At 39.7% G+C, this 22,576-nt stretch overlaps 1 protein-coding gene across 1 annotated transcript in view; it reads right to left on the bottom strand.

Moving 5' to 3' along the window:
- LOC140230830 (heterogeneous nuclear ribonucleoprotein K-like) overlaps positions 1 to 22,576 on the bottom strand; it is a 177,764-nt gene that overhangs the window by 24,169 nt on the left and 131,019 nt on the right. The gene's annotated exons all lie outside the window — the stretch shown is intronic.

The following is a 22,576-nucleotide window of genomic DNA, read 5'->3' on the forward strand; positions in this document are numbered from 1 at the left end:
CACACTCAGCCACTGGACTTAGTTACTGATGGAATTGACTCTTTTTCAAATATTCTCCATATTTTTTTTTTCATGAAAACTTGAAATGATCCACATACACTTTTGGAAAGTATGCTCTTTTTGTTCATCCCTCCTACATCACCAAGCCACAGTGCCTTGAAGATAGTATTACGGATCTCCCTTAGAGTGTTTCAACCTAGCTGAATGAGCCGTTGTTAGCCAATATCATGGCAGGTGGTTTGATAATTTTAAGCTGCAGAGAGAAAGGTGATTCATTTTCCCCATAAATCAAGACTGATGAAAATAATGAGGAAGAGGAGTGAGGAAACAGCTGTATTCTGGGTTCTTAATGCTGCTGGTCATCACATCAATGGCTGTCTCATTTGTCTTGGTTTGTAATAAGCACAGAGTAAAAATTCAGTTACAATCATCTTCTCTTCTCCTGTATCATGGTAGCTTGTGGTTTACCTTATACAATGTATGTATCAAGCTTTTGTTTTTGGATAAATCAATGGCTGCTTCACAATGAAGCAAATTCTGCATATTTTGTGATGTCTTCCCCTCATCTAGGAATGAATCACTGGAGGGTTTTCAGAATGCTTTTTTACAGCTTCATCATAAATATGCAGCAAGGTAAGGCATGTGGAAAACAAGATAAAAGTATGGTTGAAAAGCTCTGATGCTCCATGGCATTCATTAGGGGTAACCATGACAACAAAGAAGCCAGGCAAGAGAGATGACATCAGGGAAAATATTTTTGAGATACATGTACAGCAGCCATATCATTATATGACCAGTGTCATGTTTTTTTCTCTTTTGCTCTTTTTTTTTTTTTTAACAAAAGACAGATTATCAGTCACTTCAGCCCCTAGCCATATTTTGATGAAGTCTTTTTGTCTTGGACTTAGATCACTATTGCTGATAAAGCTTGTGAAAGTTCAATGTTCAATTTCCTTGTGATGTTTTCTGACTTACAGCCAAGTCTCGAAAACATTTCTTCCCTTTTAAATATGTTGCAGATGAAGAGGAAATGCAAACTGTATTGTGTTGGTGTTCTGCTTTTTCTCACAATGTCCTCATAATGCGCAATGAGTTTTACTCCTTTTCTGCTGCATTCTCTTGGACTATTACGCTACAAATGCTAAAAATCTGATGTCTTTGGCATTAAATCTGTGTAAAGACTGTATGTTCTATCAAATAAACCTTGTGCCACAACTGAAGGCTAATGTACTTTACTACAGAACCACTCAAATCAAAGTTAAATGCATCCCTCTCAAAAGATGACCATTACAAAGTAAACCAAGAATATCTCTTGTTGGTGTACTTTCCTTCAGTCGCCATCTTCAGCCTAGTGCCAACTGCAAAGATCCAAATCTTTCCAACATATTCTCCCAAAGGTGTGAGGAACACAAACACACCCTGTCTTGCCATTGGCTGCTCCCTCCTACCCACCTGTCTGCATCAATGTCCACTTCCTCCCCCCATTATGGTCCTCTCCCTCACCCCTGCCTGTTTCAACAGCCGCCAGATGCTGGGCTTCCTGCTTGCCTCAGCCTCACAAAATTCCAATATGGTTTGGGTGCCAGAAAATCAATTGCAATTTGGAATCGAAAGGAGGAAACACTTCGAAGCATACACATTTCGTCCTCTTTCTCTTGAAATCTGGCAAGGCGCGCACTGTAGAGAGATGACAGAAATGCATCCAAGGTTGCCTGCCACACCAGATGTGTCAAACCCATTTTCAAACAGTGTCACAGTCTCAGGTTTGCATCCCAATAGAATCTTCACATGGCTGAGAAACTGAGCGAGTGGTAAAATTGGTGTTTGGGGGAATTCTTCTTCATCTCTGTTATTTCCTTTTTCCAGCACAGCCTGGAGAATTAGGTCATGCTAGAATGGCTCTACCACCAGCTTTCAGGCAAGGAAAGCATTTGGAAAGAGGAGCAAAGTAAGAGGAGGTAAACTTAGGGCGGGGAGGAGGTTGTATGGAGGCCATCTAAACCTCTGACTCATCACCACACTGGTGTGTGTGTATATGTGTGTGTGTTCACAGGAGACATGCTAAATAAATAACGAAGCCTCATTTTGTCCTCTGGCAATAGCCATAATGATGCCGTAAGTCAGAGAATCCACACAGTAGAAAAGCAGCCTCCAATAGACAGCTTCACACTCCCTTGAGCATTAAAACTCTGACGTAGCAGTGAGTAATTAGTAGAAGGATAGCTGGCTTGCATGCAGGAATAGGTGGCCCACACAGCATGCTGTTTACTGGGTGATGTACTTGCAGAAGAGCATAATAAAATGAATGCATATTGTGCAGAGTAGAGGAGCAGTCTTGCAGTATCTTGCCTCCAAATTAGTTTGCATCAACATTCTGAATGAATAATGAGCTTGTTTTCTGCCAGGCAGTAGAAATGCTTGCTAAGAAGACATTTTGAGACAATTTGATTATATGGCTAGCAAAAAAAGAAAAAAAAAAAATCCCAGTAGGTTGACCGCTGACAGAATATTAGGAATCTCTCAATATTCTCTTCCAACAAAAAGTCTGAATTTCACACTTGATAGCATATACTGAATTGTGGCAAATGTGGACATATTTCAGATGAGAAAATGAATTATCAAGGAATGGAAATGCATTTTTTTTTCTGTTCAGAATCACAGTACTTTGTTGAATTTTAGGAAGAGTATGTATACCGAGTAGCATGCAATCGATCACACAATCCCTATAAAAACAAAATGCTAATCACTTCCCGTTCCTCCATTACTACCAGACAGCCCACATCAATTTTGTATTCCATGCAAACAAGGAGCTGTCACTATTGGGTGTATTATTCTCAGAGAAATGATAATGGAAAACATCTTGAGTCTGTGCCTAATCTATTTCTTAGTTCTGAGAATGAAACTGGACACCTATTTTGACACAAGATTTGCTTTATTTCATACCAAATGTAACCCTCAGTCTGTTACCATGGTATACAAAACTGTTCATGTTTTGCAGTGAAATACCTGTAAAAATGCATCTCTGGAAATATGAAGAGAAAGAGGAAGGCCTATCTTTCCTCTCATTTGATAGTTCTCCTGACAAGCTTAAGACACTCTAGAAAAAGTGCATTTTCTTTACCCTTTTTGTAGTTAACAGGTCTCACACAGCTAATGAGAAATTAGTCTAGTGTAATTAATTCTTGTTAAATTTCAGTACCTCCAGACAAATGCCATGAGGTACAAACACCATCACAACTGTAACAACCACAAGCATGATCTTGAAAGAACACAGATCTCAAACCGACTGCTGGTGAAGAGAAAGCAAAATGTGCTTGCTTTATAACCACCTGCTGAATCTCTTTGTCACTTAACAAATTTCCCAAGCAAGAACAATCTGTAAATATCTGTGAATCTACTCTCTCTTCACCAAGAATTCAGTCTCCTGAGCAGGGTTTGGTTTGCAATGAGTAAGTTGGTTGCGTGCCATCCGAGAGAGGAGTGTTTCACACAGTACTGCACACAGAGTCAGGGTTGAGGCATTCAAGAGATGGAAGACTGCTGCTGTCTACTGAAGATTATTTCCATGTGAGAAGCCAAGTGTGTAGTCTGCCTGACAACACCCATTATCCACTGCCAACTCCAACAAACATTCAGCCATCACTGACAAGAGATGGGGAATTCACATTAGCCTTGCCAAGGGAAGATGCCTACACATTTTCACACAAGTTTGCCTCTAGAACGTCTTGGTAGACTGAATCAAGCATACCATTCACTTATACAATGAGGTGACAATCTTGTGGGCATTCAGTACCCGTGACCAGATGGAGTCAAAATTCACTTGTATTCCTCTTCTACCTGACAGGTGCTTATTACCTGATGGTCCTGCCATTTTTCATGCCTGAAAATAAGTTCGTTGAGCAGCCCCTCTCGTCACAGTATGTAAGGTATGTAAGATAAGCTGAACATCAGACTTGATTATCATGTGTAACCTCGTATGAAGGGAGATACAGGGTCAAGCAAACCACTGCTTTCATGTCTTCTTTACCCACTTTAAACAAGGTACTGCCAAAATACAGGTTGATGCAACATCCTATATCCATTCAAGGTACTGCCACAAGAAGTGAAACAAGACATCAATGTTAATAATTTGATCACAATGTCAGACTATACTAACATGTGCTTTGAGAGTGTGTATTGGCCATGACGAATCATTGCAAAAGAAAGGTAAGTTCAGACAAAGCAGTCAGCCATTCACATTGCTGAGTTACTCTGTAACTGGGATAGAATTTCACAGTGCTGCATTATAGAAGACATTTGCATTCAAATCACAGCAAAGGGAAACAAATCCCAAACTAATGCTTGAGAGAAAGAGAGTCTGAAATAAACTATTTTCTCAGTAACTGTCCAGGGATATGGAGCTCTAATAGCCAAGCCATATTCAGCCCCATGGTGTGGGCTAGACTGTGTGGTGCCCACAGAGTCATAAACAAATTTGACACAGGTCCATTAGAAAACATGATCCCAGTTACTGCTGAGACAGTCAGAGTGTTGAATTCAATTTCATGTAATTGCCTCCAATCCCAACCTGAATCTCTAATGAAAACCACAGAGATGAGAGGAGAAAGACACGACATCTGATCAGGTTTTTTGGCGTCAGGATTTCATACCATCTATGAATCTCATCCCACCTTCTGTCTACAGTGTATGCCTAATGCTATGAAGTGTCTGCACTTTGAGCAAGCCTAGAGCTGGGCAGACATACATCTCCTACATCGTCCATCTCAAGAGTCTGTTTGATGCCATACTATCCCAAGCTGTCTGCTACCGTGCTCTCTATATTCCTCTTATCACGTCTCCTTACACCCTTCTTCTCCCGATCTAAACTCATTACCGGTGGAGCACAGCCATAACGCACGCTGAAAGCAGTGCGTGTGGCGAATTTCAATCGACACATTTGCGGAGCCCCCTTGTCTGCTTGAACAAATATGAAGGAGCTTGTTGTCATTCAAGATGGTAGATCACAATCAATAACTTACGCCTGCTTTGCTTCCTCGCCTTCCCTCAACCACGTTTAAATTGCTGTGATTGGACTACATTCTCTCTGATACCCCTTTGCCTACACGTCAATCAAATGCTACATTTTTTTTTTTTCTGTCGCGCCAAACTTAATTCATTTTGAACTTTTTATGCATGGGGCAGAGTGAGAGAGAGTGAGAATGGCTCAGGAAACAATGTTGAGATGGAAGAACACACTGGGGGTTGTGGCTAGGACTGAGACAAGAAAGACAATAGGAGAAGATACTGGCAAAAGTTAAAAAAACCTGTAATCAAATTTGTGGTTGCAGTTCCTTTGAACATTTCTGATAACATGAAAGCCTCAGGACCTGAAAAGAAGATTTCTTGAGTGGCAAATTACTTTCCTTTCATCACTGAGATTATTGAGCTTAAAGCTGCAAAATATGAAAATGAGGAGTGAATTCTCCTCCACTGGTTCAGCTGCTTTTACTTCTTCACTGTCAGATTTCTTCCTCCATGATAGCTGACAAGCGCTCCTATCCTCACATCCTTGGATGTTGGCATGACGATGAGATGGAGGAGACATTAACATGCAAGGCGACCTGCTTGTTGGAAATGATTGCAGCTTTCAGGGAAACCATCTCAGGCATGATGAAGAAGACAACAGAAATAGCAGTGACTATCATGCAAGGATGACAAATATACTTGAATAAGGGAAAAAAAAATCTCACTTTGGCCAAAAAGGAGATACCTCTTTCAGACATCTGCAAGAAATCCTTGAGTAATTCTGCTCCCCTACATATTTCTCAGATATGTTAAAAATATCATTTGATCTTTTGGAGTAGTTTTTCTCGTCTCTACAAAAAGATGAGCCAATTTGATAGAGACCACTCCATAGATAAGCAGAGAAATAACAAAAAGGACACACAATTGCTTGTGATGAAAGTATTACAATATCAGAATCATATATCCTGGCAAAAAAAAGTAATTGTCTCTACACATAAAGTGTAGTACTAATAATTCATCAATTAGGCGTCTCTCTGGTAGAAGGGGTTAAGCAGTAGAAATGACAGCATTTTGTTGATCAGCCAAGCATAACTTGTTAGGAGTCAAACTGACCGGCCAGGCAGGTGGAAAACCACTTGCCTGCTTCAAGGGGCGGTGAGTCACACCCTGGTCTGGAATGGACATCACAGTATAGAAAGGGATGGTGAGGGACTGCCAGCCATCACTACAGGGAACTGGGTCTATCTTCATCCTCCTGGAAGAAGATGATGAGGATTGGACGAGGGTGACCCATTACAGCCAACTTCATCAAATATTTAGACTTCCTTCAATCTTACTCTATTCACACTCATGCATTTTACATGCAGGTCAAACTCTAATCCACAGCAATCAAATTCAATCTGTCCTGGTGCCAATTCAGACAATTATTGAAGAATCAACATACATGAACTGATAACTGATAAGATGTCAATATCAGGCTTATAATCATCTTTGCTGACTGCTATGTCATTGTGAATTCGTCAGCATAGAAATACTTCACTGCATGTCATTTTACAGACCTGCACATCCAAGCTATATGTCTTATGAGATGAGGAGCTCCATCCCAAGATTGGAAAGAGGGAGAATCCATTTCCTGTACCATCCCTCCATCCTCGATCTGAGGAGAGCGAGAGACGGAGCGAGAGATTGCAGGCTAAGCATAAATCATCTCTCATCACTCACTACTCTGGACTCGCGCTGAACCCTTCCCCTTTCCTAAAGTCCCGCATGCTGAATCATCGTAAATAAAGCACAAAATCAATCCTACAGAAGGCTTAATCAATTTGATCATGCTCCAATAAACTGCTCTGTTCAACTCCTAAATCACACCCGTCTCTGCAATTTTCTGCATACAACATATGCCCATGCATGCTCTCTTTTATTATATTTCAGCTCTGAATTCCAAGGATATCAATTTTGTTTTTTCCATCATGGCAAATTCTTCTCTTCCAAACCTTTTTCCTCCTTAAGAAAGGCAGAATACTTCATATGAGCATTCCTGCCCCAATATTGGCTACGGTTATCATATCTTGTATCTAGGACTGGTGCATTGTGGGTAACATCAGAGTAGGCAGAGTAGGCAGCCAAAGTACTCCTTCAGCCGTGTGGCTTTAGGATTTATGTAATATGTTGCCTTCCTGGATGGAAGATGGTGTGTGCTAATGTAGAGTGGCTGATGACCTGAAAAGTGCAGTGTAGAAAGGTCATGCTAATCATGTATTCCCTGCTGCTACTAGTTTGCATTTTATGAGCTGTGGGGAGGAATTCACATTGACTCTAGCAGGGTACACCCAGCTCCACTCTGTGAGCTGGCTGGGAAGAAAACCTCAGTAATGGCTGCCCTGTTCAATACAACTAGGTTTATTTTCCGCATGGGTTGGCCAAAAAATGAAGCTAATTCCTTGTAGCCCACATCCCTAGCCTCACCCATCTTAGTCTCCACCTCATGATACTTGACTTGATTGCTTGTGGGACTAAGATAACCAATACTACTGAGTGCCTTCAATGTGTCAGAAATCATGGCAGGAGAACAATCTGAAAAACATTTTTTATTTATTACATGAGACAGAAATATGTGGTGATTTCATAAACCAGTCACTGGGTTTTATCCTGAAAAATGCACAGCTCATTCCAGAGCATGTCATGTCTCTTCAAGGACATGTCATCATGCTGATGTGACAATCAAATACTCCTGATAATATAATGCACACTCCCTAATGCAAGACAAGGTACATGCAGTCAACACTTGCTTGGCCGATTCATTTTTGATGTCAACTCTACTTCACTCAAGGGAAATTATGGTGAAATACCTGCATTAAATTATAATACCATGTACTTTTTATGATAAGGAAAATGAGATATTATAGTGTGCAGTCATGAATACTGATAAGCTTCAATAACTGGTCTCTAGGGTGGGCTAAAAATTGCTTTGTGTGATTCAGGCTGCATCACTTTCTCCTTTATGACATCAGAGGCCCTCATCACACAAAATTGTTCACATTACTTTGTGACATCAAAGACAATCCAATTTACTTATAAATATTCTTTAAAAAAAAATTATTTGCATCATCTCTTTTCATGAATGATTCTTCTTTGGTATTTCTATAGTATTCACACAATTAGTACCCTCCAAAAATTATGGTAGGTGTTGATAAATTAATCTTTTTTATGAGTTCATTCATCACTTAAAGGGAAACAGAAAGACATCTTCACCACTATATTAGTTGGTATGAAAACCAGCAATAATGAAAGGAAAAATATGAATTTCAGCTTGCTATACGCTGTATCAAGTAATTTGCCCGTGGCAGGCTAAAAGACTTTGTCCTTCTTCTTTGGCAAGATGTAATAATTGTGGGAGAAAAAAAATCTCAAGCATGCTGCTCGACTCCCATTCTAAATAGTTTCTATGCTTGGCAGGTTTGATATACGAGCCGTAGGGGAAGACTTATCAAGTCCCCAGAAGGTGTCTATGCTGTCAGTATTCTTTGTTTGTCTGTGTATCCACACTTCCCATGATCCTAATTAATGAAGACACTTTGTCTGTACAGTGATGACATTATCTGAGAAGAGAGAGAGAGAGAGAGAGAGAAGGGAAGGGGAGTGTATCCAGCTCCTAGCAACCTGCCTTCTTTAAACTCTGCATTCCACCATCGCCTAGGCTGGTAGGTAGGAACAGATGTGTCTCTGTACTTTGGTCAGGATAAAATGACATACATAAACATAGATGGGACTAAAGAGAGAGATGGATGATAAAGAAAGAAAAAATGAGCAGAGAGAGAGAGACAGATGCTTACCAAGTAAGCACTTTTAAAGTTTTACATGACCATGTACATTCAACTCAATATGTTGAACTTTGAAATAGAAAAGAAGAGAAGAACATGAAATATGAGGCAGAGGAAAATATCTGGAGAGAGAGAGAGAGAGAGAGGGGGGGGGGATGAAAGGGAGAGATGGAGAGAGAGAGAGAAAGACAGTGAAAGATGGACAGGAAATGAAAGATAGGTGTGTGAAGAGGGTTCTCCCTTTCGCCTCTGTTTGCCTTCCCCCTTGACACAAATCTACAAGCCCAAAGCATCCCAATCTAGATACCACCAGGAGGATCTAGTAAGATGCTTTCCACTCAACCTCCATCTTAGCTCTCTGATTCTAAACACAACAAGGACTCTTGTTCAGCCAAACAAGCCTCTCTATTTATCCATTCAAAGTATTGAGAAAATTTGTCTCTTTTTGTGAGAATGGAAAAATTATTCAACTAATGCATTATACTATACTACAAATGAATCCTTAAGCTTAAAGGTAATTCTCAGTGTGATCTTTAGTGATTGGTGACTGAACCACAAACAACAAACATGTCCTAGCTCACCCTTCTCTTTCTCCTACTACATCAAACTCTACTGCTGAGTGGATAGGACACAGGATATGTCTGCTAAAAACCAAATTACTCACTGGCCCATATACCCAGAGAATGACTCATACAAGCATGTCACTTTGTATGAAACCCTACATTCTAAACAATACTTTACTTAAAAGGACAGTTACATGACAAAGGAAATAAAGAAAGCTCTGATTTTTTTTTCTTTTCATTTTGACACTCAGTGTAATAGCAAACACTTTCCCTGAGCAACACTCCTCATAAAAGGTTTAAAGAGACTTGTACTGAGTTTGGTAGAAAAGACTGCTTTAAGCAAAGACTAATTTAACATGACATGCTAAATGTGTTAAATGTATGGCACAAAATGTCTCTTCTTGCAATCTTAATTTGAATCTTAGTACACAGTGACTCAAAGTGACAGTGAGCTCTGGAGAGTTAGCTGTATTTAGCTAAGTTATGGCAGACATAGTGAATATGAATTACCTGCCTTATACAATGAAAGTGACTATTATACTGGACATACAATGTGGATGATTGGCAACATAACTTGTAAAAACTACACAACTATGAGGACGTCTTACTTATAATGACCAGTGTTCATTCATGTTACCATGGGAATCTGACAAGGAATAGCTAAATGTTTGTGGATGAAAAAAGAGGATTGATACTGCCCAAAATACAAGATGAATTAAGAAATATAATACTATATTATTTAAACATTACGAGATTGGTTTGGAATGGATATTTTGTATGGAAAAGAAAATGAAATACAATTAAATTGAAATTCTACTTTCATCTATCTATATTTGCACTGAGCATAAAAAGTCATGATGCTTATTCTGTAAGATAACTGGCCATGAATCCCCCCCCCCCCTTTCCGACAAGCTGGTACATCGGCCCCTTTTCCAATCACTTTTTTACCTCCATCTCCACCCACTCTTGTTCCGGCTATGATAGGAGGTGGAATATTCAATAAGACAGCAGGACAGGAAACAAGATGTCACAGAAAAGCTTTTATTAAATTCTCTCTATATCTGTGTGTGTCTGTGCTGTGTGTACTCCAGTGTTCAAATGGCCGACTACAGTCCCACAAGTAATAACTGTGGAAGGATGCATGGACAGAGAGAATGAGACAGAGAGTCAGACTGAGAGAAAGATACAGAGGGAGAAAAAAAAAAGAAGAAGAAAAAGCCGTGCCTGTGTAAGCACACGGAAAAGCACCCTTTGGGGTGTAGCAGAGTGTATCATGATATGACGATGAATGCAATAAAACCTTCCTTGGAGCCAAACAGACCAGATTTAATCAGCTAACTTGAAACACTTTTTTTTCTTCTTAAACAAGTTCATAATGAAAACCAGGACAAATCCATCTACCTTTGTGATGGAGAATAGTCAGTAATAGGTATACTACTGGCCAGTATTTTTTTTTTTTTAAACTTGTACTTGAGATAAATACAATAAAATATGCTTTGTAGCACTGTTACAATATCTGAAAGCACAAAAATATGTAGTAATGATGCTGTCTGTATGGGTAACAATCACTGTCTATTGGAGCACACATCACACAAACCTGATAGAATGACATCATTGGTATATCCCAAGCCTTATGTGGAAGAATGAATAAAAGAATAGGATGTCACATTAGCTATCAGGCGGGTAGAAAACACCATGCATACAGTGACTCCTCTCACTGCTATCCACTTGCACTTAATTGGTCATTAGGGCACATAGGAAAAGATGGAGAGTTCTAAGCTTTCAGTGTGGGAGAATAAAACACCGCCCCCCTCAACCATACTCCATATGATGAATGCATTTCAGCAGGGAAACATTTGCAAAATTCAATGCATGAGAAAACACTTAACAGTGGGGCAAGAAAATTGATCAGCCCAGTGAGAAAGCTGCCTTTTACATACGCTTTGATTAGCATGTGATTAGCGGGAACCTCTGCAACACGAGTGATGGGACGGATAGATGAGAGAGAGAGACACGGCAGATCGGGGGGGGGGGGGGGGGAGTGAGAGAGCAACTTAGAATTAAGGGGGGGGGGAGTGAGAGAGCAACTTAGAATTAAGGGGGGGGGGTACAGAGGGGAGAGGAGGGGAGGGGATGGGAGGAAGATAGATGCATAGCTCATGAGTGAGTAGAACTACGGGAAAAGACAGCGATAGGAAGACAAGCCGGCAAAGAAACTAGAGAATCGCCCTCGAGTCTGGCTGGCAAATTTAAAGACATTATCAAACTGATTCAGCATGACATCTTTGATCAAAGACTAATCACAAATGCATAATTTGGCTGAGCAGCACAGACATAATTTCACCTCAGTTGCTTGCATTTTGGGGCGCCAATTTTTTTTGGCTCATTTTCATGGCAAAGTATAGCTGAGGGCTTGTAGTTGACAGAGTGATCCTAGAAATGTAGACCAGGGTAGTGTCGGAGCAATTATGCAAGAGAAAGAGAGAGACAGGGAAAAAAATGCTTGGTGTCTGTCCCCCCTCTCCAGTTGATGAAGAGGAAATGCTGCATAGTTAGCTTTAAAAAGAGACATACCATCTTCAGGAGAGAAGGAACATATGGACTCTACTCTAGTCCAAGTTAATGATTGATGATCTCACATGACAAAGGAGCTTTCAAAAATGATCACCTCAATTGAGAGTTTGATTAATTGATTGTGATATTCGTCAAAATATCTCTTTGGCAGCTGTAATTTTAGACTCTTATAGTCAGTTCATGAAGACAATTAACAACCTTTACTTTCTCACAAACGATGGATCAAGAAAATAATGCACATCTCAATCCACCCTAACAAATCTCTGCATAGACACCTTATTTGCATTTTTCATGTAATAATGTTGAGCAACAACCATGTACACTCTTAGCAGAAGTTCAGGTAACCATCTTGAGTGGTGTGTAAGAGAATAGAAATCAGTTAACAACTGGTCACAGTCTGCTGATCTGTGGACAGATTTCCATAGATGGAGAGTATTTACCAGAGAAAGTGACAGGAAAGATGACCAGGAGAGGGGTGGAGAGGTGAGGGTAGTTTGCTGTTCTGGTGCTTAGTATGACCAGTGGATGGAAGACAAGGACTTCTGTGTAGAGAATGAGTCTCTGTGGACCCTTAACACTACTCTTCAATTTGTCTTCTGATGGTTCTCCCCTCTCCCCTCCCCTTCTCCCCTCTCCCCTCCCCTTCTCCCCTCTCCCCTCCCCTTCTCCCCTCTCCCCTCCCCTTCTCTTATTCTCTAACATGTCGCAGTGCATGTGGCATGAAATGAGATGCCAACAGCCTAATGGGCTAGAAATCTGGCTCCTGAATGGCGGTTCCCTCTAACGGCATCAAGGCTCATGTGACAGCGCCCTCTTCCATCGTAGCCTTTGCCTTGCTGATCAGCAAGCCAGAAGGCATAGAGCGAGTTCTGCCTTAAACCCAGCTATCTCTTTCTCTTCTACTTCAATATATGACTCTAGCCACCTGTATCAGAAACCTTGCAGCCTGCATCTCTTCTACTACCATACACGACACTAGTCAGCCCAAACTGACTTGCATATTATGGAGATACTGAACCCTGTTGAAAAGGTCAGTTCGATTTGAAAAAGGTTATTCTTTATTCTTGGGGAGTACTCTCCTGGAATTGGTAAGATTCTATCCTTGCAAAAATCTCGTGTCCCGTGTTAAGAGCAAGATGGTTGTATGACCTATATCAAGTCTGTGAAAACAACAGCCTTTTGTTTCTCCATCAAATTTACATATCCACAGCTTCATTTCATTCCTGTCCAAAAAAGAAAGAAAAAAGAAAAAAAAAAGGACAGTCACTATTCAATGTGATAGTAACTAAAGATGCATCCATTTCCTATGATGAATCTGTAGTGGCCAGTGGCCAATTTACTCCAGCCTTGTGATTAGATATGAGAAAAAGAGTCATGTATTTACTCTCACTGGTACATGTTTGTGAATGTAGAATGTCATTACAGGTATGTAGCAAGCTGGCAAGCAATGCAAGTCCATGCTATCACTGAGACCAGATCTCAACATCAACTGTTATTGGTATCAGACCCAGAGAGTCTCTTTTCACATCTACATTAGATGAGTAGAATAGAAAAATCAACCGTAAAATGAAATGTAAAGATGAAGAGTATAATAATCTTAGCAAAACCTCAAGAACATTTGTTATGCTATTTCTGTTCATTCAATACATATATGAAACAAAAACACTGGCAATGACAAAATTCTTTCATCCTCAGACTTGATGCTGTGCCGAATAATCCCAAATTGAAGACAGTCTAGACTGTGGGGATTTATGTCATAAACACAAAATCTTTTCTAAACCCTTCTCAGAAAAATATTACTTGTATTGAGTGTGCAGGAGAAATGGATTTCAAAAGATATCTGCCTGTCTGTTTTCTTATAACCACTATAGCTATGTTCATATCTGGGTTAGATCACATGAAATAAAATCTCACACACTCCACATCATTCTGAGCAGGGAAACAGCTAGACAGACAGACAGACAGACAGACAGACAGAAAGACAAACAGATAAAGACGGACATGAGAAGACAGTAAAGAAAGATACATTCACACACACATAGACACACACACACCATTACATAAACAAAACTATGGAGGCACACGAACCCTCTACACAAGCCAGCACTGAATACACATGCACAAACATCGGACACGCCACGCCATCTTTCATCAACGATGAAGTGCGCTGTAAATTTATGGCCAGAATAAACATTGTGAGGATTGCTTTGGGCGGAGGAGAAAGTGTCAGCGAATAAATCTAGACTTTCTCCAATTGAATGCATGCACCGCCAGCTCGTCTTTCCCTTACTGCATGACTACACATACAGGTAGGAGATGTAATAAGTGACCATGTTACTGTCTGCTGGCAGTGATTTAGGCAGCAATCTTTTCTCTCTGTTGGTTAGAGTGAGAGCTCAGAGTCTTTCAAATTCATCTCTTCTTTTTCTCTTGACATCAATCTTGTCTGTAAACCATGCACTAGGATTCCACCTACTTTTGTAATAACAGAAGCTATGTTATTGAGAAATATTTTGTCAAAATTTAAGTTAGTGTAGGATGATTAAAAGAAAGGAATAAATTCATGTGATACTATTTATTGACCTTTCATGAAACAATTAGTCCTATTGAGATAATAAACTTTATTCAACTCCTGTGTATACAATTCAGTTACACAGCAATCTACGTTCCCATCAATAAGCATTTTCTGTTAATGTACCAACAGGCATGATGAGTGAAAGCAAAATTATGTCTCCCAGAAAATATCTTAACATCAATTAGTCACACAATTTGCCTTCCTTCATGTCATTTCATTGAATCATGTTGGAAATTTATTTTGAGCTAAAGTGCAATTTAGTGGGACCATCTGATTTATTTCTAAAAAATCTCAATGTATATACACAGATAATTTCACAAAATTAGAAGATCCAACATTATTCTGAGATTTTTGGCATCAATGACCCTTTCCAACTGACCAGAAATAGAATTTTTCCTTCCGATAAAATCTCCTGAATACAGGCATTAAGAGTGGAACACTTGGTTCTGCTTCTGATCTTGTGCAGTCAGACATTAGCTGCTTCATTAGGTAGCCATAAACCCTGGCTGCTTGTCCCCTGTCATTATCCCCCTCACTAGAGTCTAATAAGACTGTCAGTGGTAGTGTGCAAGAATCAGTCTGCTTTGTGCATGCAAGCGTGCTGCCTCTTCCATGGCCTCATCATCATAAGGAGAAAGCCAAAGCAAGACGCTGCGCGCTGTACCCAGTGGGAAGCCATCTTCCAGCTTCATCACGCCATGCCATCCACCCCCCCTCCTTTCTGTTTGCTATGTACTAAGTCTCTGCTCTATATCATGTATCTGCTCCATGGTAGGTGGTGGTGATTGGGGGGGGGGGGGGGTACCGGAGTGCTAGTAAGAGGTAGCTTCCACCAAACATTACAGCTAAGTGATGGAGAGTGGAAGATCGTGGAAGCCATTTTCCAGAAAGGTCAAATGATGTTATGTGAACTCTTGCAGTACCGACTCTGATAACGTCGCCTGCTCTTTTAAGTCTGGGATGGGAAACGACGACACAAGCTTCAAGAGCCAATGAGGGCGCACATAAATTGGTGACTGAATATTGCAAATGTATCTTTAAATGGCTTCGTAATTGCACCAGAAAACCAATTTCACATGCACAGATATAGATGTAACATTTCCCATTCCTGACATGAGACTTTGCAATTGAGATACCGGTACGCCATACCATGGGTGTGTATCTCTGCATCCACAGGGGGAAAAAAATTCTGTTTCAACTGTCTTTCTCTTTCTTTTTCTACCAAACATCTTATGATGAATCATGAGACAGAATTGACTCAGATCTAAGCACATTCTTACCTTCTGAATCTGTATGTCTGTAAGTGTGTACTTCATGGGTGCATACGTGTAGGTATGTGCGAGAGAGAAAGAGGGGGTATACATGCAAGTACAACTATATGTCATGAAAAACAATTCTCAGAGTGTATCTGCATTCATGGCTCTCTCTGTCAATATGTATGTTCTGTGGGTATGTACATAAGTGTTGATGCTCATGTTTTGTATGTTAGTAACCTAATGAGTACTATGTTTGTCTCTGTACACTGTATGGGCTGGTTTATTCATTTGTGTGTATGTGCCTGTATGTGTGTTTGTGTGTGTGTTTGTACCTAAGAGCGTGTGTTTTGAATTGTTCTATACCATCAAACCCTGAGTGTTGAGATCCTGCCTTTAATGGATTCACACAGCCACCTGCCAAGTCAAAACCCACATGGAGAGATGATACCATAGAACTCATGTGTTATGGAGTAACAAGCATTACACATGTTGGACTAGCGAGGGCGCCAGAACAGGCCAGGCACATATCACCTTTCACAGCACGAGGGAATAGGATGGAAATTCAATTTGAAAGAATGAAGGATGAAAATTGAATTAGAGGTAACAAGATTTAGCCATTTTTTACTATGATCATGACCCCCTTTGCATCAAGGGTCTATCCCTTACCTTTTTGGAATCAAAACTCTCGACTTTGAGCTTAGAAGAGTTAATGCTGGATGGATCGTTATGTGACACAGGGTGTCTCAACACGAATTAAGTACAAAAGTTGACCAGATTGACAAGATTAGCACTTTGGTAAAACCAGCAAGGAGGGATAGACTCATCTAATCTATAGAGAGTTAATATCATGCCATGACCTGGCCCAGAAAGAAGTGGCTACAGTTTAATGAGAACCAAAGTGAGGAAGGGGAGGAATGTACAATAAAAAGGAGGAGGAAGGAAAGGAAGAAGAGAAGAAGAAGGTAGGAAAGGGACTGCACTACAGATCATAATCAACCAAACACAAAGCAATATGAAGAAAAGTATGTTTGAAAATTAGTGGCAATTTTCAATGGGGGAAATATTTCTTGATATCAGGTTAGCTTACAAGCAGGAATATATGTATTTGTATACTAAAATGCATGGCTTAAAAATGATTACTAGTCAAGCAAGTCACTGAACAATGTCAGGAGGATTAATAGGACAAAATAAGTGCTGATGACATATTGTGCCAGGAAAAGAGATCCCTAAATTACATGTGGATATGATAAATGTATGGAACACAAAGGAGAATGAGAGGGAGAGAGAAGGAATGGCAGTAAGATGAGTGAGCAGAAAGAGGAAAAGGAGAGAAAGAAGGAAAACAAAGGACAGAGAGGAGAACAGGGGAAAGAGATGAGGAGAGAGAAAGAAGGAGAGAGAGAAGGAGAGAGAGAAGGAGGGACAGGGAAAGGGAGAGGCAGAGACTGAGTCAGGCAAAGTGCTGTCATGCCAAGCAGAACTAAATTTGACATTTGTTTCAGAAAATATTTGCGCCGTTTGTGTGAACGTTTCTTTTGTGTCCTGAAAGGCTGCACAAATTGGTATCATGCTCATCGATGCACGAGCTTTACAAGGGGCACTCACCAAGGGGGACAAGAAAAAGAAGCCAAAATGTTTTCAGTGTCTTCCCTTCTCTCTTTCCTATTCTTCCTTTGTTTGTCCCTCCTTCTATCTCTCTCATATCTGTATTCCTCAAAGCTATCCCTGTCACCACTGATCTCCTTCTCTCTACTGCAAAGCACTTTGACAGATGCATTAGGATTGAGAACGATAGGCTTTCACCACCATCATCGCCTCTAATGGATCTCGACATGTATTTTGCATAAATTTCAAAATTTGACCTTTCTGGTAGCTAGGACAGCCCCAAATGACGTGATATTTCTGTGTGTGTTTATGGTGGGCGGGAGGCAGAATGATGGTAGAGCAGTACTATGATGGAAACTGGTTTGGTTGTGAGCTCATTTCCATCCAAAGCATGGCTGGAGGGAACTTACAAGTCTTGTGGCTATGAGAGAGGATATCCTACCACAAAGACTTGCGTGGAACAAAAGGACCCTCCCCACACTCTGATCCTATCCTGAAAAGAAGGACCTGAAAAAAGTGTGAAAGTAACATTTACAAAGAAGAGTGAAAAAAAAAAAATCAGATATCATACATTCACTTCTGACAACACAAAAGATGGGATGTACACATTTAACTCGTTGATGACGAGTCCCAAGTATACTCGGGCAGGTATCTATGTGAAATGCGTGTTGTAGTAAAATCAGCTTGTCCTCAGCAGGTTAAAAAGACAGAAATACCCTCAAAGAGAATGAATATTGCCCACCACATAGCAGTGTGTAATCTTCACACATACGGCATCAAAGTTTTGTACAGAGTATCTCATGTTATAAACACCTATGAGGCCTCTTCAAATAAGCCTCTCAGCTTTTTATGGCTGAACCATTATGTTTTAATATTATGTATGAATGTGTTTTTATGGCTTTCAATTCAAATTTATATGAAAAAGGAACAAGATAAAGAGGCAGAGAAATCCATTCTTTTTGCCATGAATAATTCAAGGGTTTCCACAATGAATGCACTACGGAGATAACAACTGATTGTATCACCATGACACTAAGTTTTCTTACTACATCTCCAGAATCAACTTCAAGAATGATTTTATTTCTTTTGAAAAGTAAAGAAAATTGCAATAAAGATGTTAATGTTACTCAGACACAGAAACAAAAACACACTTATATACTCTTGTGGGTGTTGCTGATCACATGACACACCACCAAAAGCACACATTTATACATGGGAGCTGATTTTCTTTTGTTCTTCATTTTGATGTATTTTCTTCACCTCCCATTACACCAGCAATCAAGCCATAATGCTGTTTGATGAAAGGCATCCGGCCCTGTGTAGACCTCTTAATTAGCAACTTGCTGCTTTTTCTCAGTTGTCCATTTGTGTCTAACCCTAACCCTTTTCCATCACCCTGATGAGGGAGAAGCCCAAAGTGTTAACAGCCCCAACACTTGGCCTACAGTAGAAGGCAGCATGTCTCACCGCTATCCACACAGGGCCTGCCTAATGAAGGAATGGAGGCCTATATATCAATACATTATCTTGATGGATAGCATGCCAACAACCCATCCTCAATCCATCTAAATGCACTTGATCAGAGCAAAGAGTCCATTACTTGATTTGGCCTCTGCCAACTCAACTCAAATTTGCCCTACAAGGAAAACCTAAACAATTCAAAAAACAAACAAATACACACATGCACACATATGTACAAAACTTGGAATGAAGTATAAAACAAATGTAGACTCACAGCTCAATCAATTAGCCAAAATTATGAAAAATGTCTTACATGAGAGTGACTATCATTGGCAAAGTCTTCATCACATAATATCAAACTTCCTACTGACTGTGTGAAGTCAAATTAAGTCAACAAAAAATTTGATACCCACCCATTGGTGAGCTTTCAAACACCTGTACTTTATAAGTCTGCTATGACCTATGTAAGTGATCAATACAAAAAAAGCTATGTTATATTGGCTTCCGGGTTTCATACGACCAACAGTTATATGTTTTATAGGGTTTATCATACATGATGTATCCATTTTGAGAATTTCACTTGTACAATTTTGTCATCAATGACTAATGCTAAAAAGCCTTAAAAAAGACAAAAATGGTCACAGAGAAGTTGCAAGATTCATCTACTTAGCAGACTTAATTTGAGTTCATTTACTTGTCTCTGGTGTTTAATCTCAGAGTTCTCCTCCTTTTCCCTGGGTGCACACAAGCTTTGCCATAGGGGTAATTTGATGGAAATTAACCAATCTGCAGGGTAACTGCGAACCATATCAGCTGCTATGCGCCCCGGTATTTAAAAACTAGGGCTAGCAAAGATTTTGATGGATTTGTAATTAAAGTAGATGTACTGCAAGGCGTCCCGCCAACCACCATGAGGCCAGCAACCATGAGGCCAGCCGTTCCCATCAATGCTTACCTCCCTCCCTTGGATTAGAGGGGTAAATTAACCAAATTGGCTTGGGACATGTTAATCAACATATTATTGCTTTCTGGACTAAGAGAGAGAAGAAAAGAAGAGAGAATGAAAGAGAGAGAGAGAGAGGATAGAAGATAGTAAAACAACATACTTCATGACACAAATTAAAGTTTGATATATTTCAGACAGCTAAGAAGAGGAATGAAAAATCAGAATGGTAAAGACAAATCTGAATTAAGTACAGAACAAGCAATACAGAAAAACATATATAATGGGATTCTGTTAGTAGGTAGGAAACTATGTGATGAATGGGCATCTATTGGAAGATTCAATAAAGCTACTTAACTATTAATACAAAATGCATGGTAGTCCCTGATATGTAAACAGAACAACTTCAACAAGGAATGAACTAAAAAGGAAAGGAAAGATGGGGAGAACAGACAAAAGCATGAAGGATATCTTTAGTATCTTAATCAAGACAATGGACATGGCAAAAACACTTTTAATGGAAATATCATTTATATTTAAAGATATTACAAATCAATTCCATTCATTAATGTTAACACATTTTATAACGGAGAACAATAATGATGATGAGTATCATAATAATCAATAATCAACCACTTATTTTCCATCCATGCAGAGGTAAAAATGCAATTATGAAAAATGTTGTAATGCAATCATTAGGGATAGCTATAAAAGTTTATGTGAATATTTTTCTTAATAGCAGAAAGAAAAATCCCCATTATCATTATTCTTGTTTGTAAATTTGTACACACACTGAACATGTCTTATCACTAAAACCCAGTAAAAGCTTAAGACACTGTGACCTCAAACCAGCAACATGCACACATACACACATCAAAGTCCCAAGAAGGATGAAGCAAATAACAAGTTTTAGCAGCATATTGTTTGTATCCATGGAAACATGGAAACCCTTCAAACAAGGTCAGTCAGGATCCTGTGTCTAGGCATTCATCAGGATTGTATCTTGGCAACACGATGATCAATTCATTTTCCTCCCCTTCATCTTCCCTCTGTTCATACTCTCAGCAGCAGGGGATAAACAATTCGGCAATGAGCAGCGGCAAGCTGTGTATCAGAATATATCAACCAATGAAATTGCCTGGCAAGGTCACATGGTTTTCCATTTCATTACTCATCAGTCACTGTCGCAGGTGGTGAAACAAGTCTCCCTTCGTTTAATCTAGCAATGCACTCTTGAGCATCCAAACTTAGTGCTTTGTGAGGTCATTGAACAGTCTATTCTTTGAATTGATCCTCTCTCAGCTTGTTGATTTGAAATGGGACATAGACTTAACTTGATGAGAGTCAGGTAGAATACAAGTATTGACGACAGGTTCTGACTTGTGATATATAGTAAGTGACATACTCGGTTGGAATCAAAGTGTCTACTATCACTCACTTATTTAACTCCTTCTACTTTACAGCTTACACAAATAACTGTCCATTTCTAAAACATCTGTCTTAACAGTTTACCAGTCTTGTGTGACAAGACACAGTCAGCAGTAAACACTTGATTCAATTTATAGGCTGATTCATCAGGCTGTTCTATGTCACTTTCACATTTGAGCAAAATGTCAATATTTTGATTTAAAGACAGTTCTGATACTGCTTTAGTACAATCTACCATGATTCTGTAGCAGTGACCTCATTACTCTTACAGCAGCACAGTGGCTACATCAGAACACATCAATTCAGGACAAACAGGTTATTGCAGCAAAACACTGGAATATTGTCAACCTTTACCACGTTTAGTCCATATAGCATTATTATGCTCACAGGAAGTGCAATATTCTAAAACTATTTCATATGGCTATCAAGCATGGGGAGTGACTCCTCGACATACACAAGCATGTGGCAAAACATGAGGATATTTTTTGAACATGTGTAATTCAGAAACACCAAATTTCTACTATCATGTGGCTAGAAAAACAGCAGAAAATGTTGGTACCTTCACTGTATGACTGATTGCCTTCATAACTTTCACACTGAGATACATTCTCATGTTAAATGTTGCAGCTTGCAGCTTATCTCATGCAATATGCTGTGTTACAGGTTGTGCAAATAGGACTGCCACTACACAGAATTCTCCATCACGACTTGAATAAAAAAAGGAAAAAGAATATCAACTCCCTCCAAGGAATCAACAGTGCAGTTCTCCATGAAATAGGAGAAGAAATCTACCCTCTCAATTCTAAATTCAATGGTCACCTTCTAGAGACACACAGCACATACATCACAATGTTTTCTGCTCTTGTTTGCACACACACACACATACACACACACACACACTCAATGAAAAAAAAACACCAATGTGCATGGTGTCACATTACTATGTGTGGTTCCTGCCTCACGGGTAATTTTCAGTGCAAAAAAACATAACAAAGAGGTGGCCCCACTCCGGAAAGAAATTAGATTGGCAGAGAGACAGAGCGGGAGAAAAGGGAAGAGAGAGAGCAGGGATGGATGTGGCAGTGTTTGGTTTGAAAAGGTCCTCTGAAAGGGAAACAAACAGAATTGACACAAGTTACGAAGTTTCTCCTTCTTCTCTATTCAGCAAAGTGATCATAACATGAAATGTGGCAAAAGTGAAGAAAAAGGGAGAAGGGTTTTTTTTTTTCCTACTTCTCCTGGTAAGGATGATATTCAGAAAGGAGTTTATCTTCAGATTGTGGTTGCTATAGTGAGCCCAACTCAGTGTCTCACAATTACCTGTATCAGAAAACCTGTCTACGAGC

The sequence above is a fragment of the Diadema setosum genome, chromosome 7, assembly GCF_964275005.1.
Source record: "Diadema setosum chromosome 7, eeDiaSeto1, whole genome shotgun sequence".
NCBI lineage: Eukaryota > Metazoa > Echinodermata > Echinoidea > Diadematoida > Diadematidae > Diadema > Diadema setosum.